This window comes from Rhipicephalus microplus, chromosome 6 (assembly GCF_043290135.1).
Source record: "Rhipicephalus microplus isolate Deutch F79 chromosome 6, USDA_Rmic, whole genome shotgun sequence".
NCBI classification, from domain to species: Eukaryota; Metazoa; Arthropoda; class Arachnida; order Ixodida; family Ixodidae; genus Rhipicephalus; species Rhipicephalus microplus.
In genome coordinates, this window is record NC_134705.1 from 188,963,985 (window position 1) to 188,976,399 (window position 12,415).

Here is a 12,415-nt window from a genome sequence, read left to right on the forward strand (position 1 = left end):
AGCTCAAAGTTGACAACGTAACCAAAGAAAAGCACCAATTGGCTACCTCCTGCCCATGATATTCACAAAATAGATAAGAAACAACTGAGGGCAAAACAACACTGTTCATGTCACACGTGCCAGTGGCTGCCGCTGGTGCGTTCTCAGCGCCGAACAGTTGTTTAAGCCACTTCACTGGTTAGTAGGTTGACAGACGACTGGCTGGGCGCACGTTGAAGCATACTTGTGGATACAGAATTGATTGACTGATACGTGGGGTTTCCCTTAACCACCGTATGATTATGAGAGACGCAGTAGTGGAGGGCTCCAGAAATTCCAACCTCATGGGATTCTTTACGTGCACCCAAATCCGAGCAATTCGCTCACAGCATTTTAGCCTCTGTCGAAAATACAGCCGCCACAGCCGGGGGGATTTTATCCCACGACCTGCGGGTCAGCAGCAGAGTACCTTAGCCACTAGACCACCACGGCGGGGCTGTGGATACAAAAGGCTGCCGTTGATTCCCTTGTTATCCTCTTTCGGGGCCGGAAAATAACGTTGGTTTTGCTGAGCTATGGAATCGCTCAAATATTTGTGCTTCTCAACGTAGTATGTATTACCCAGCATTTCTATGCTGGCTTAACTGTCGTGTATTCAAGCTCCTATAGACACATAAACACTAGCTCCAGATTCCTTCTACTGTACCATTAGGAAACGCTGTGGCATGCAGCAGTGGTGGCGTACTCGGCAATTTCCCGGAAGTCCGTCAATCTGACACGTACCAGGTTCCCCAACACATGCATCACACGTTCCCTACCATCGCAGTCGACGTTCGAGTGCTGCGGCGTGACGAGCGAGCGCTACCGAGACTGGGACCAGAACCTCTACTTCAACTGCTCCAAGACGAACCCCAGCGTGGAGCGCTGTTCCGTGCCGTCGTCCTGCTGCAAGCCTCCGGACGGCGACGACATCGACACTCGTCTCAGGCGGCGCTTCTGCGGCAGCGGTGTCCTGGCCGGTACCGAGCAGCAGGCCTGGAGCAAGGTGCCGCAGACATCCCTCGTAGACGAGAGCTATATATGGCAATCAAGGGCGCAGCCCGAAGATTTTTTTCATGGAAGGTCAATATATACGCACAAGCAAAATTGAAAACATATTTGAGAAATTGGAATCCCCCAACATCCCCCACCCCTTGGCTACGCCTATGATGGCAATAGGCAGACAAGGTGGTGATCTTGTAGACTTTTGTTGTCTTACTATTACCTGGCATGGAGCAATGTGTCATTTATGTCCCTTGTAAAAATCAACTAATACACTGTCTACACATTGTTTATTGCTACGAGGAATATCAGTGCCCCCCCCCACACACACACCTGGACGCACGCATATATGGAAGACTACCTTAGCAGTCTCACTGTTCATCTTAGCTGACCCTGTAATCGCTTCTCTCTACGCCGTGAGAATGTGCGTGCCGTACTGTAATTGTCGGGGCTTTGCGTCCCAAAACCACGGTATAAACACGAAGAACGCCGTTGTGGAGCTCTTCGGAATCGCTGATCATCTGGTGGTTTTTTTTAGCGTGCACATAAATATAAGTACACGGACATCTATAGCATTTCACCTCGATCGAACTTCGGCCGTGGCTGCTGGGTTCGATCTCGCGATCTTCGAGTCGGGAGGAGAGAGTCGTAACGACTGCAGAGCACCGTAGCGAATGCTACTGCTATAGAAAACTATCGAAAATGGTCTTGTAGACAGTTAGTTTAACGATGGACAATAAAGCGTTGATTGATTGATTGATTGATTGATTGATTGATTGATTGATGGATTTATTCGCAGATCTACACGCGCAACTGCGTAGACGCGTTCCAATCGTTCGTCGGTGCACACACCATCGTCGTGTTGGGTGTGGGCATCGGCATCTACACCGTGATCGCCGCGCTGCACTACCTGGCGACCAGCGTTCACGACGAGATCCTCTCGCTGACGCACCTGTACGACCGCTACTACCAAAAGCTCAACCAGGGCTACCCCGCGTGGATGGCGGGGCGCGAAGTCGCCCAAGAGATGACCTCTGCAGACAGACGCCTGGTCTTGAGGGGAGCGCGTCCAATGTGGATTGGGCGTGTCAACTTCAAGGGTTACTGACAGCAATTTTGGAAACCGAAGTTTACTCTGCCATGCATACCTATGTACGACACTGTGCAAGTGTGAAGATCAGGAAATGCTGATAAGATTATTTTTGTGTGTGTGTTCAAGAACATTTTCGCTTGGCACGTCCACTGACAATGACAGTGTGACGTCAGCCAAGAGTGTCTATTTTGGTGACCTCACGCACCATGCTAAGGTTTGTTGCAATGACGTGAGACACTGAGGCGTGCAACATGGCCGCTTGCTCGTCACCGAGAACATTCGAAACGGCTGCTCGCACGTCAGCAATAGAGCCTCGTATACAATTGTCGTGACGTCAGTGTTTAGCATGTACTGAAACTAGTTTTAAAAAACGTATTCAATGTTGATGCGTGTACGTTTACCAGTACAATTTCTAGACTCCCGAGGACTTGGAATTTCATTTAAAGCGATAAAAAAACCTAAAAAAACTCGCATCAGTAGTTATTGAAACATATTAATAGGCCAGTTAGTCCTCAATTATGTCAAATATTTAAATCGCCTACAAGCCAAGTCACAGTTTTTTTTTTCGTCCATGCCAGTCATCCAATCCACCTTCACAATGGTGTACGGCGATTGTGTCCCCTGCCCCCTAACGGGAAAGTGGCGAAACGCCCTTTATCTCGGAAGCTCTCACTCTGGCGATGCGAGTTGACGTAACCTCTACCCATAATATTGATATATGAAGTTCTACGTCCTAAAATCAGTATATGATTTAGAGATACGCCATGGTGGAGGGCTCCGGAAACTTTCGACCATCTGAAGTTCTTTCGCGTGCTCTGACATCGCACACTACACGTGACCGTAGAGTTTCCTACAATACTTACCAGAGGGAAATCTGGCGCTAGTGTCTATGGGAGCTGCAACGCACGGCGCTTCAGCGAGCATGGTAATGATGTGTAGTACACACATTTGTCTAATATTTGTACTTCTGGCTTGCTTTTGGCTCCGTGTGTGTTCGTGTGGCTTGGAGCTGTTCTCTTACGAAACAAGTATTAGCAAATGTTAAGCGGTTGCGCTTCACCATTTTATTTTTTTAGACTTACTTTCCAGATTGGCTCACGAAGTTCAAAAGGTTTCAATCTTTCTTTCAAAAGAAAACCAAAACACAGCAATAAACGAAGCCGCAAGTACGATTCGCCGCCCGAAAGTACGAAGACTAGGCAAATGTGCGTACTACCCACCATTCCCATGGTCGCCGAACGATCGCAGCGCCAGAGTGCCTTCTAGTTAATTTTGAGAAACGCTATGCATGGAACTCTAGCGTCTCGCCTCCAAAGAAATGTGACCGTCGGGGCGAGGATCAAACTCAGCCTCTACCCGAACCCAATACTTGAAAACGGCATAAGGCAGCATAGGGAGAAAAAAGTTAATTACCGGTGACATAAAGTTGTATCCGACTATATACGAATAATGAATTTTGATCACTAGTGGCGTGCATTCTTAGGAGTAAGCTGTATCGCAGGATTACAAAGACAAGGTTTTGCTTTAGTTGACCAGAGAATTCGTCACACTACCGGAAAGACCCTACTATATATGTGCTGGAAAGAAAGAAAAATTTTATAAATAAATCATTGTTGGGATTTTATTTCCCAAAACCACGATATAATTACGAGGGACACCGAGAGACGCGCTCAGGAAATTTCGACGCCCTGGCGTTCATAACCGTGCACCCGAACACAAGCTCGCGGACAATTAACATCGAAATGCGGCCACTACTGCAGAGACTCGTTCTCGTGGCATGCGTATCAGCATTCAAGAACCATGCATAGCCATTAGACCAACGAGGTGGGTAAAAGAAAATTTATAGACGCTCCATTTGCGGATGACGTCACGAATGTCTCAATAGAGAGTAATGGCTGAGTGGCTCGGAAAACCAGCGGGCCCAGCGACAAGCGGAGTGACAAACTACGCGTGTCCCGCACGTTGGGCGAGCCAGCGATTTTATGGAGCCAGCCGCTTTCCCACTCATTTCGTCTCCTTAGCGCAGCGGACCAGCCTGCGAGTGTTCTCTGGGGGTGTGTCCCAATACTCACCGTAGACGGCTAAATGGACAGCTAAATGGATGGCGGCCATCTTAAGTCCCTTTCCAATTGCCGTGTCGCCGGCAAAATAGACAGCTCCGACAAGACCGCATCGTAGACAAATGCGATGCAGGCTACTTTGCTGTCTAAACAAGATGGCGGCTCAGCGAATCGCACAGATAGATCAAACCTCTCCGGAATGGATGTCTGCCCACAAACAAACGCTTTCCCAGACGCTCAACGTGAGTAACGTTTATTTGTTTTTTTTATTTTAACGCGAAATAAGTCAGAAAATACAACTGTTACGTTTGTTTATTTTAGCTTTTTTTATTCTTAACGCGAGGTGGCGCATCGTCGCGTAAAAGCCGTCCAGAAGTGTTTCAATTCTCAGACAGCATGGGCTCGGTGCTTTCTTCTAAGCAATATGCGTAGACTTTCTACGTGCTGTCTAACAATTGGAACACAGCATGGGCAAAACCTCTGCACGAGACAGTAGTTTAAACCATGTTCAACAGGTGGCGCAACAATGCGCACCACTGTCACACCGCTGTCTCCACGAAAACGAGCGGAGCATTCGCGCGGCTCTTATTCTACCCATTGTCTTGCACTCCGCTGGCCCCTCCGCTCCATGCACAGCGGTCCCGCTCAATCACTCGGCTGTTTCTCTTTTAATTCCTCTCTCGATCATGCTGCAGGTCCTCTGGAAACACCCCGCAGCAACTTCGACCAGTTTCGCCGCATCCATTGCCGCAGCAACAACACCCGGGATGGCCAGCGTACGGCCGATGAGCCGGGGTCGCTGACATAAACTCGTTGAAAAAGCCAGTGCCCTGAATGTACGCATCCCAAGAACGCGGGACGCTTTGCTGCCATCATCACTGAATAATAAACGCGTGCGCGCAATACTTGTAAAACCTTAACACTGGGAACGTACCAACAGCATGAACGTTCTTAGGAGCGAAGCTCCTAAGAACTCCGAAGCACTCCAGTGTCGCCGTCGAAGCTCCCTGCGCCGGGCAAGCGTGCCGAGCAACACAACAGGTGCGCGCTCCCAGCGCAGTAGGAGCGAATACTCAGCTGTAGATGGCAGGCGCTGGGCTTTTTTGCACGTGCACATAAAGCCAGATCAAATGGCTTTAACGCGCACACCGCGCATTCACTCGCTCAGTTCCCGCCGCCGAGCGTAGCAAACGCTCTCCCCACCCGCTCCCTATGTCCTAAGCGCCTTCAAAAAAGCCAGCAGCGGGAGCAGGTGCATAGTCGTATGCGTCCCACTTCGAAGGAGCTTTTCGAAACGAGCTACAACAACACCATCTAATTAAGCACTCTGTACCAAGGCCGTACCCAGGAATCTTTTTAGGGGCGAAGCTCCTTAAGGCGTGGGTCTGTCCATCACTTGTGTGTATGTAGTAGTACGTAGCCACCAGTGGCACATACCCACTCTAGAGCGGATATGTGCCACAGGGGATGCGAGATGGGAGATGGAGGTACTTGGAGTGATAACAAGACGGTCGCGCGGACGGACGGTCGCGCGGACGGATGGAAGCAAGAACGAACGGACGGACGGAAGCACGGACGGGCTGACGGACGCTTCACCTCACTCATCATCATTCACTCCATCAATATGCTGCGATTTTTCCTGAAGTTGTTTATGAGTAGAGCTTTGGCAACTGATAGTCAATGCGAAGGTGTGTAAATACGTTAGCATCTAGCGTAAAGTTAACAGCATGAAAAAAATTTCGGGGGATGTCAGAGCCACCCACAACTCCGCCCTAGTTACGGCCCTGATCCCTATAAATGGCTAACCAGCGAAGCTGAAGCGTATTTATCCCGACGGTGCGCTAAGGGTTCTCTTAATCATTTGGGTTACGTCTATCCATAAATCTTAATTGTTGTTTGTGCCCTCGTGCTCTCTTTTTCGTTTTTAGTATACCAGTGCTCAATGGTGGTGTTTGACCAATATTTGTGGCACAAACGTTTTTGTACGCGTAGAAGGCTGCTGCATATTTAGTAGATTGTTCCCCTCAAGTGGGTACCCCTCAAACAGGTTTCCGTCAAGCTGCGTAATAGTAGGTTCCCATAGCAGCTCGATAAGGTTTTAGAAAGTTCCCTTCAAGCTGTTCATTGCAGCTTTTTTGCCTCATCCTTGCAACTTTGGCTCAAGTAAATTCAACAACATAGTTTAATTAAGTCTCATCATTGGCTCATCATATAGTCGACTAAATGATGAGCCAAGATCTTTGCCAGATTCTTGTGGAACATGGGTGACGCTACGTGTGATACGTGCACCGCTCCTTCACCCTCTGCTTGCGAGGGGCGTGCAGGTCTCTCGGCGATGTGCACAGTTTTGAAGCGATTTTACTGACATAATTTCGGTGCTCTCTGCAACACTGCCTATATGCCGTCTGAGTGTCTCAATACAGAAGCCCCAAGCTGCACTACTGCCGGCGTAGTAACTGTGAGACCAAGCGGCTGAATTAAAATTTCAATGGTTTTGCGTCTGATCGTTTGGAAACGTCGGCAGTCCAGCAAGAAGTGTTCGACCCCTTCTACCTCATCGCAAAAGGAACACAAAGTAAAGATCGCCAGAACGCTTTGGTGCATTAGGTTTTTTTTTCTTTTTCTACAGAGTGCTCTATAAGCAACACTTGGTCATTGGGAGGTTACGCAAAACAGTGATAGCAAGAATAAGGACCCATCAATTATTAAAGCTTTATTATAAATGTATCTGTAACCACTATCAGCACTTATAGTACTACTAATAATGAATCCAGCCTGGAAAGTCTGCCCGACTCTTGGCGGATCCCTTTGAGCGGGTAGGTGCCAATCATGCAACAAGCAGCATCATCGTCAATTATTAGTATAGTTCAGATTCCATGTCGCATCCTGGTGATCGGGTGGCACATACGTTGCGTATGTGGTGCTTCAGAAAATTCGCATGGCCCACTCCCGCGCAGCGGGTGTGGGCCAAGTTTCTTCGAGTCATCGACATCAAGAAGAGCTTTCACCAACCCCAGACCGGCTGGCCACTGTTTGTGTCGGCAATAGCCAGGTCGCCATGAAGAATATCCTGACGCTAGGACGGGATGACCGAGTCACCACAAATGAGATATCGTCGACCACGGGTGACAAAGAAAATCCCGACGCCCAAGCGTAACGAGGCGACCCTCATCATTGACGTAAAGCCGTTCCACAGGGTCCCCCTCGTCTCCTTCAACTTGCTCATCTTCGTGCTCAGCTTCATGGTCGTCTTCGTCAGCGTGAGTGACACCTAGCCTGTTGTGATGGTTAAGGACGTTCGTCACTGTGTTTGTTGATAGCGGACGAAAAAGGATTAACATCAACAATGGATGCGAACAAAAGAAGCGTTATATTATACACTAGAGAACGAAGTGGCAGGTGAAAATAAAACTATATGTCCAACCCTACACGCCACGCGTCACGCAACATGTACGAGAGTCAGACCTCTAGCATGCGGAGAGCTCGCGGCTACGCTTACTCCGAGTCCAGCGCGTAGAGTTCTCAGTTCGCAAGAGAAAAACGCTGCCTCACAGTTTGGGTCCCCGTCGTCCCGACATGATGCGATCGTCGACGTGCGCGAGGGCAAAGGTGGCACGGCTGGAGCGGCTGGAACGGCTTACGGCACACGGATGCGCTACCGTGTGCAGCGCCGTTTAGTCAGACGTCGCGGCCAGCAGTCAGGGTCGCAACTCCTGAGGTTCAGGGTCAGGCCCCGGCTCACGAGGACCACGCCCGGTAGGCCTCGCCACGAACCTGCTCCCGGCCACTGCACCCAGGCAGGAGCCGTTCAGCAGGCCCCGTCCTTGCACCTTGTACCGGCCGGCGGACTCGACCCCGAGCGAACACGCCGGAGCTCGACCTGGCCGACACGTACGGGTCCCACGTCCGGCTCAGGAACGCTCCCAGGAACTCGTCCTCTCGAGCGGCGCACTGCTTCGTCTGCCTTCGTGGCCTCCACGCTCGAGCTCGCTTTTCCACGTTCCTGCTTCTTCTCCTCTTCTTTTTCCTTTCTTGTTATCGCCTTCGTGCCACCTGCCCTCCGCTCGTCTTCTTCAGTTTCGGTTTGGCGTCCCTCGGCGCTTTTAAGTCCTTTTAGCCACAAATCGTACCTAAGCACAGCACTTTTGTGTCCTTTCCTTACAAATATCCCCCTGCTCAAGAAAGTTGTTTAGGGGGAAAACAACTTTTCACAAGCGCGCGAGGTGGAGTACCCAAAGCGAAAACATAGCAAAAAAAACATTATTTACAGAAGTTCATTCCGTTAGAGAAAGGGTGAATTGTCATGAAAAGAAATTGTGCCACCACTAAACGCTAACCAGCGGAGAAGTCAAATGCGGCTGAGGTAGTCGGCACTTACGTTGTCAGAGCCCTTAATGTACTCAACCACAAAGTCATACTCAGTAAGCAATAGGCTCCCTTTCGTGGTATTTCTTGAGAAGGTTAATGTGAAAAAGACTTCTCCGAGTTCCGAGATCTATCTCGTAGTCATAGTCACTGCGTTTTTCAAGCACTGTGAAGGGTCCCTTCCATGTCAAGATCAATTTATTCTTATCTGATGGTAGCAACAGCAATACTTTGTCGCCGGGTGATAGGTGTCGAACTCTTGCTTTCCTATCGTAATATTTCTTCTGTGTCATTTTCGCCTTCAGGAGTTCTTCGTGCGCTACCTTGCAGGTGTCTTGCAGTCGCTCCCGAAGATCTATAACATACTCGTATGTTGTTTTTGTTTCAGGATCGATGTTGGCCCCTGTCCACAGTTCCTTAAGGATCGACATTGGCCCGCGTACAAATCTGCCGTAGAGGAGATCGAACGGCGCGAATCCAAGGCTCGTCTGGGGAACTTCACGGTATGCAAAGAGCAGGGGAGCCAAGTATCTGTCCCAATGTTGCGGCCGTTCTTGACACATGCGGCGAACCATTTGTTTGTGAGAGTGCCATTAAATCTCTCCACAAGTCCGTTGGCCATGGGGTGATAAGGCGTTGTGGGTAGCTGACGAAATAAAAGTAGCCGACCGAGTTCCTGCATGAGACTCGAGGTGAACGACTTTCCACGGTCGCTCACTATCTCACGGGGCACCCCAACGCGGGAGAACATCTCTACTAGTGCTTCCGCTATGCGCTCTGTCTCGATGCTCGGAAGTGCCACCGCATCCGGGTAACGCGTAGCGAAGTCTACCATCGTTAAGACATACTTGTTGCCCCTGGATGACGTTGGTAACAGCGGGCCAATAATATCGATGGCGACCCGCTGAAAAGGTGTGTCTATGATAGGCATAATTCCCAATGGAACTCGTCCGACGAGGTGTTTAGGCACGGTCCTCTGACATACGTCGCACGACTTCACGAACCGTATCACATCAGCCCGTACACCCGGCCAATAAAACTCTGTAAGGACACGGTCTGTTGTCCTTCTTTGCCCTTGGTGACCAGACAGAAGGCCTTCATGAGCCATCTTCATTACGGTGTTCCGAAGATCCTTGGGTACTACAAGTTGCTCCAAGTCTCGCCTTTCTGCCGTGCGATGGCGCCGGAAAAGAATGTCACGTACCAGGACAAACTCAGTGACTGCTGGCTTCTTAGATATGATCTTTCCCAATGCGGCGAAGCAGGTTTCCAGCGTGGGATCTGCGTGCTGTAAATTCTTTAGCGCTTCCCGGCTGATATCCAGGGGTTGAATCCGAGGAACAATCAGTTCACTGGGCTTTTTCCTTTCTTTTCCTGCAGCCGCCGACATGTCATCTTGTCGTCTTCTATCTGATGAGGTTGCATCTTCAGGTTCTTCTTCAGTGTATACTGGATCACGGTGAATCTGTGCTAGTTTTGGACGTCCTGCTGGCTGCTTCAGGGCTGGTTGGGCAGCTGACAGTACACCCGCAATGTTGCCAAGCACGACTTCATACAATGGATTCTCCATACAAACAGCAAGCACCTGACCTCTGAAAAACGGAGAATCTATGTACACCTCTGCTTCTGGTAAGACTTTTGCAGATCGGTCCAATAAGCGAATGGTACGGGTGTTGCCAGTCAAGTTGCAGTCAGGGACTAGCGATCGTTTCACCACTACTGTATTGCAACCGGTATCCCGCAATACGGTAACCCGCTTCCCTTCGAGATAGCCCTTTACAGTTGGCATTTGTTTTGACCCGTTGTCGCAAGTTGGGTTGCTTTGGGTCCCATCACACATGTCATGACAATGTTTCTCATCCTGATTGTCAGGCGCATCTTCCATTGATTTCTCATGCTGCGCTTTCTGGTATCCCAAGACGGAACATGATGCCTCTCTACGTTTTCCCGAGTTTGAGGGGCAACTATCGGATCTGTGCCCTGACTTCTTACAGATACAGCACGACGTCGACTTGGGCGCTCGAGACTTTGTCCAGCAATCGGAAGCTCGATGACCCGGCTTGTTGCACAGAAAACAAAGCGGTTTTCCTTTGCTTTCGCTGACAGTGTCAACTTTAGCTGTAGCCATCGCTTTCCCTTTTTCGTCTTTTCCTCTAGCGAGATTCACAATTCCCTGAGCTTCCAAATATTGATCAGCCGTCGTTGCCAACGTGTCCAGGTTATGACATCCTCGCTCCTTCAAGAAGACAGCCAACTTCTCGTCGCACCGCCTGAGGAATTGCTCGGACACCATCTTGTCTCGCAGTGCATCATATGTTTTGGGAGTCTTCGCCAGCTCCTGCCAATGGTCGAAGTATCCACAGAGACGTCCCGCGAACTGTCGACCTGTCTCAGTATTCTCGGGCCGGGCATCCCTAAACTTCGTGCGGTATCCCTCCTCTGTATAACGGAACCGCTGGAGGAGCGTCTGCTTGAGCTTTGCGTAGTCCGTAGAGTCTTCTGCAGACATCCGTCCTACCACGGTCAAGGCTTCACCCGTTAGACACAAGCTCAGCGACAGGGCCCACTTGTCGGTTGGCCAGCCTTGGCTCATGGCAACCCTCTCAAATCTCTGGATGTACGCATCCAGTTCGTCCCTACTCTCATTGTAGGGCGGAATCATTTCGTGTGGGCTGCGAAAACTCTGACCACCACCCATACTATCGTCCGCAGAACTCGTGCTCGGCCGCTGCGCTTCTGCGACACGACGTCGCTCCTCGAGCAGTAGCCTTTCAGCCTCCATGCGAGCTATTTCACGCTCATGCTCCACCTGTGCTGCTAGCCGTGCCTCCTCTCGATCTTTCGCTCTCTGGTCCCTCATTTCTTTTTCCTCCGTGCTCACCCATGCCAGCAGAGCCTCACCACTCAGCCCCATCTCCTTCCCTAGCTCAACTAGCTTTCTCTTGTCGTCCATCCTCGTCCGCCACACACAAACAACGTGAGGCTCTCAGATGTGAGGCGAGAGCTTAGTCCTGTCTCGCGGACGCCAGAAATTGTGATGGTTAAGGACGTTCGTCACTGTGTTTGTTGATAGCGGACGAAAAAGGATTAACATCAACAATGGATGCGAACAAAAGAAGCGTTATATTATACACTAGAGAACGAAGTGGCAGGTGAAAATAAAACTATATGTCCAACCCTACACGCCACGCGTCACGCAACATGTACGAGAGTCAGACCTCTAGCATGCGGAGAGCTCGCGGCTACGCTTACTCCGAGTCCAGCGCGTAGAGTTCTCAGTTCGCAAGATAAAAACGCTGCCTCACAGTTTGGGTCCCCGTCGTCCCGACATGATGCGATCGTCGACGTGCGCGAGGGCAAAGGTGGCACGGCTGGAGCGGCTGGAACGGCTTACGGCACACGGATGCGCTACCGTGTGCAGCGCCGTTTAGTCAGACGTCGCGGCCAGCAGTCAGGGTCGCAACTCCTGAGGTTCAGGGTCAGGCCCCGGCTCACGAGGACCACGCCCGGTAGGCCTCGCCACGAACCTGCTCCCGGCCACTGCACCCAGGCAGGAGCCGTTCAGCAGGCCCCGTCCTTGCACCTTGTACCGGCCGGCGGACTCGACCCCGAGCGAACACGCCGGAGCTCGACCTGGCCGACACGTACGGGTCCCACGTCCGGCTCAGGAACGCTCCCAGGAACTCGTCCTCTCGAGCGGCGCACTGCTTCGTCTGCCTTCGTGGCCTCCACGCTCGAGCTCGCTTTTCCACGTTCCTGCTTCTTCTCCTCTTCTTTTTCCTTTCTTGTTATCGCCTTCGTGCCACCTGCCCTCCGCTCGTCTTATTCAGTTTCGGTTTGGCGTCCCTCGGCGCTTTTAAGTCCTTTTAGCCACAAA

The 12,415-nt window shown here is 50.7% G+C and overlaps 2 protein-coding genes across 5 annotated transcripts in view; one reads left to right on the top strand and one right to left on the bottom strand.

The window, feature by feature from the left end:
* LOC142765741 (neprilysin-1-like) overlaps window positions 1-12,415 on the bottom strand; it is a 60,204-nt gene that overhangs the window by 39,250 nt on the left and 8,539 nt on the right. The gene's annotated exons all lie outside the window — the stretch shown is intronic.
* Window positions 1-12,415, top strand: part of LOC119167893 (uncharacterized) — a 49,096-nt gene that overhangs the window by 5,618 nt on the left and 31,063 nt on the right. The gene's annotated exons all lie outside the window — the stretch shown is intronic.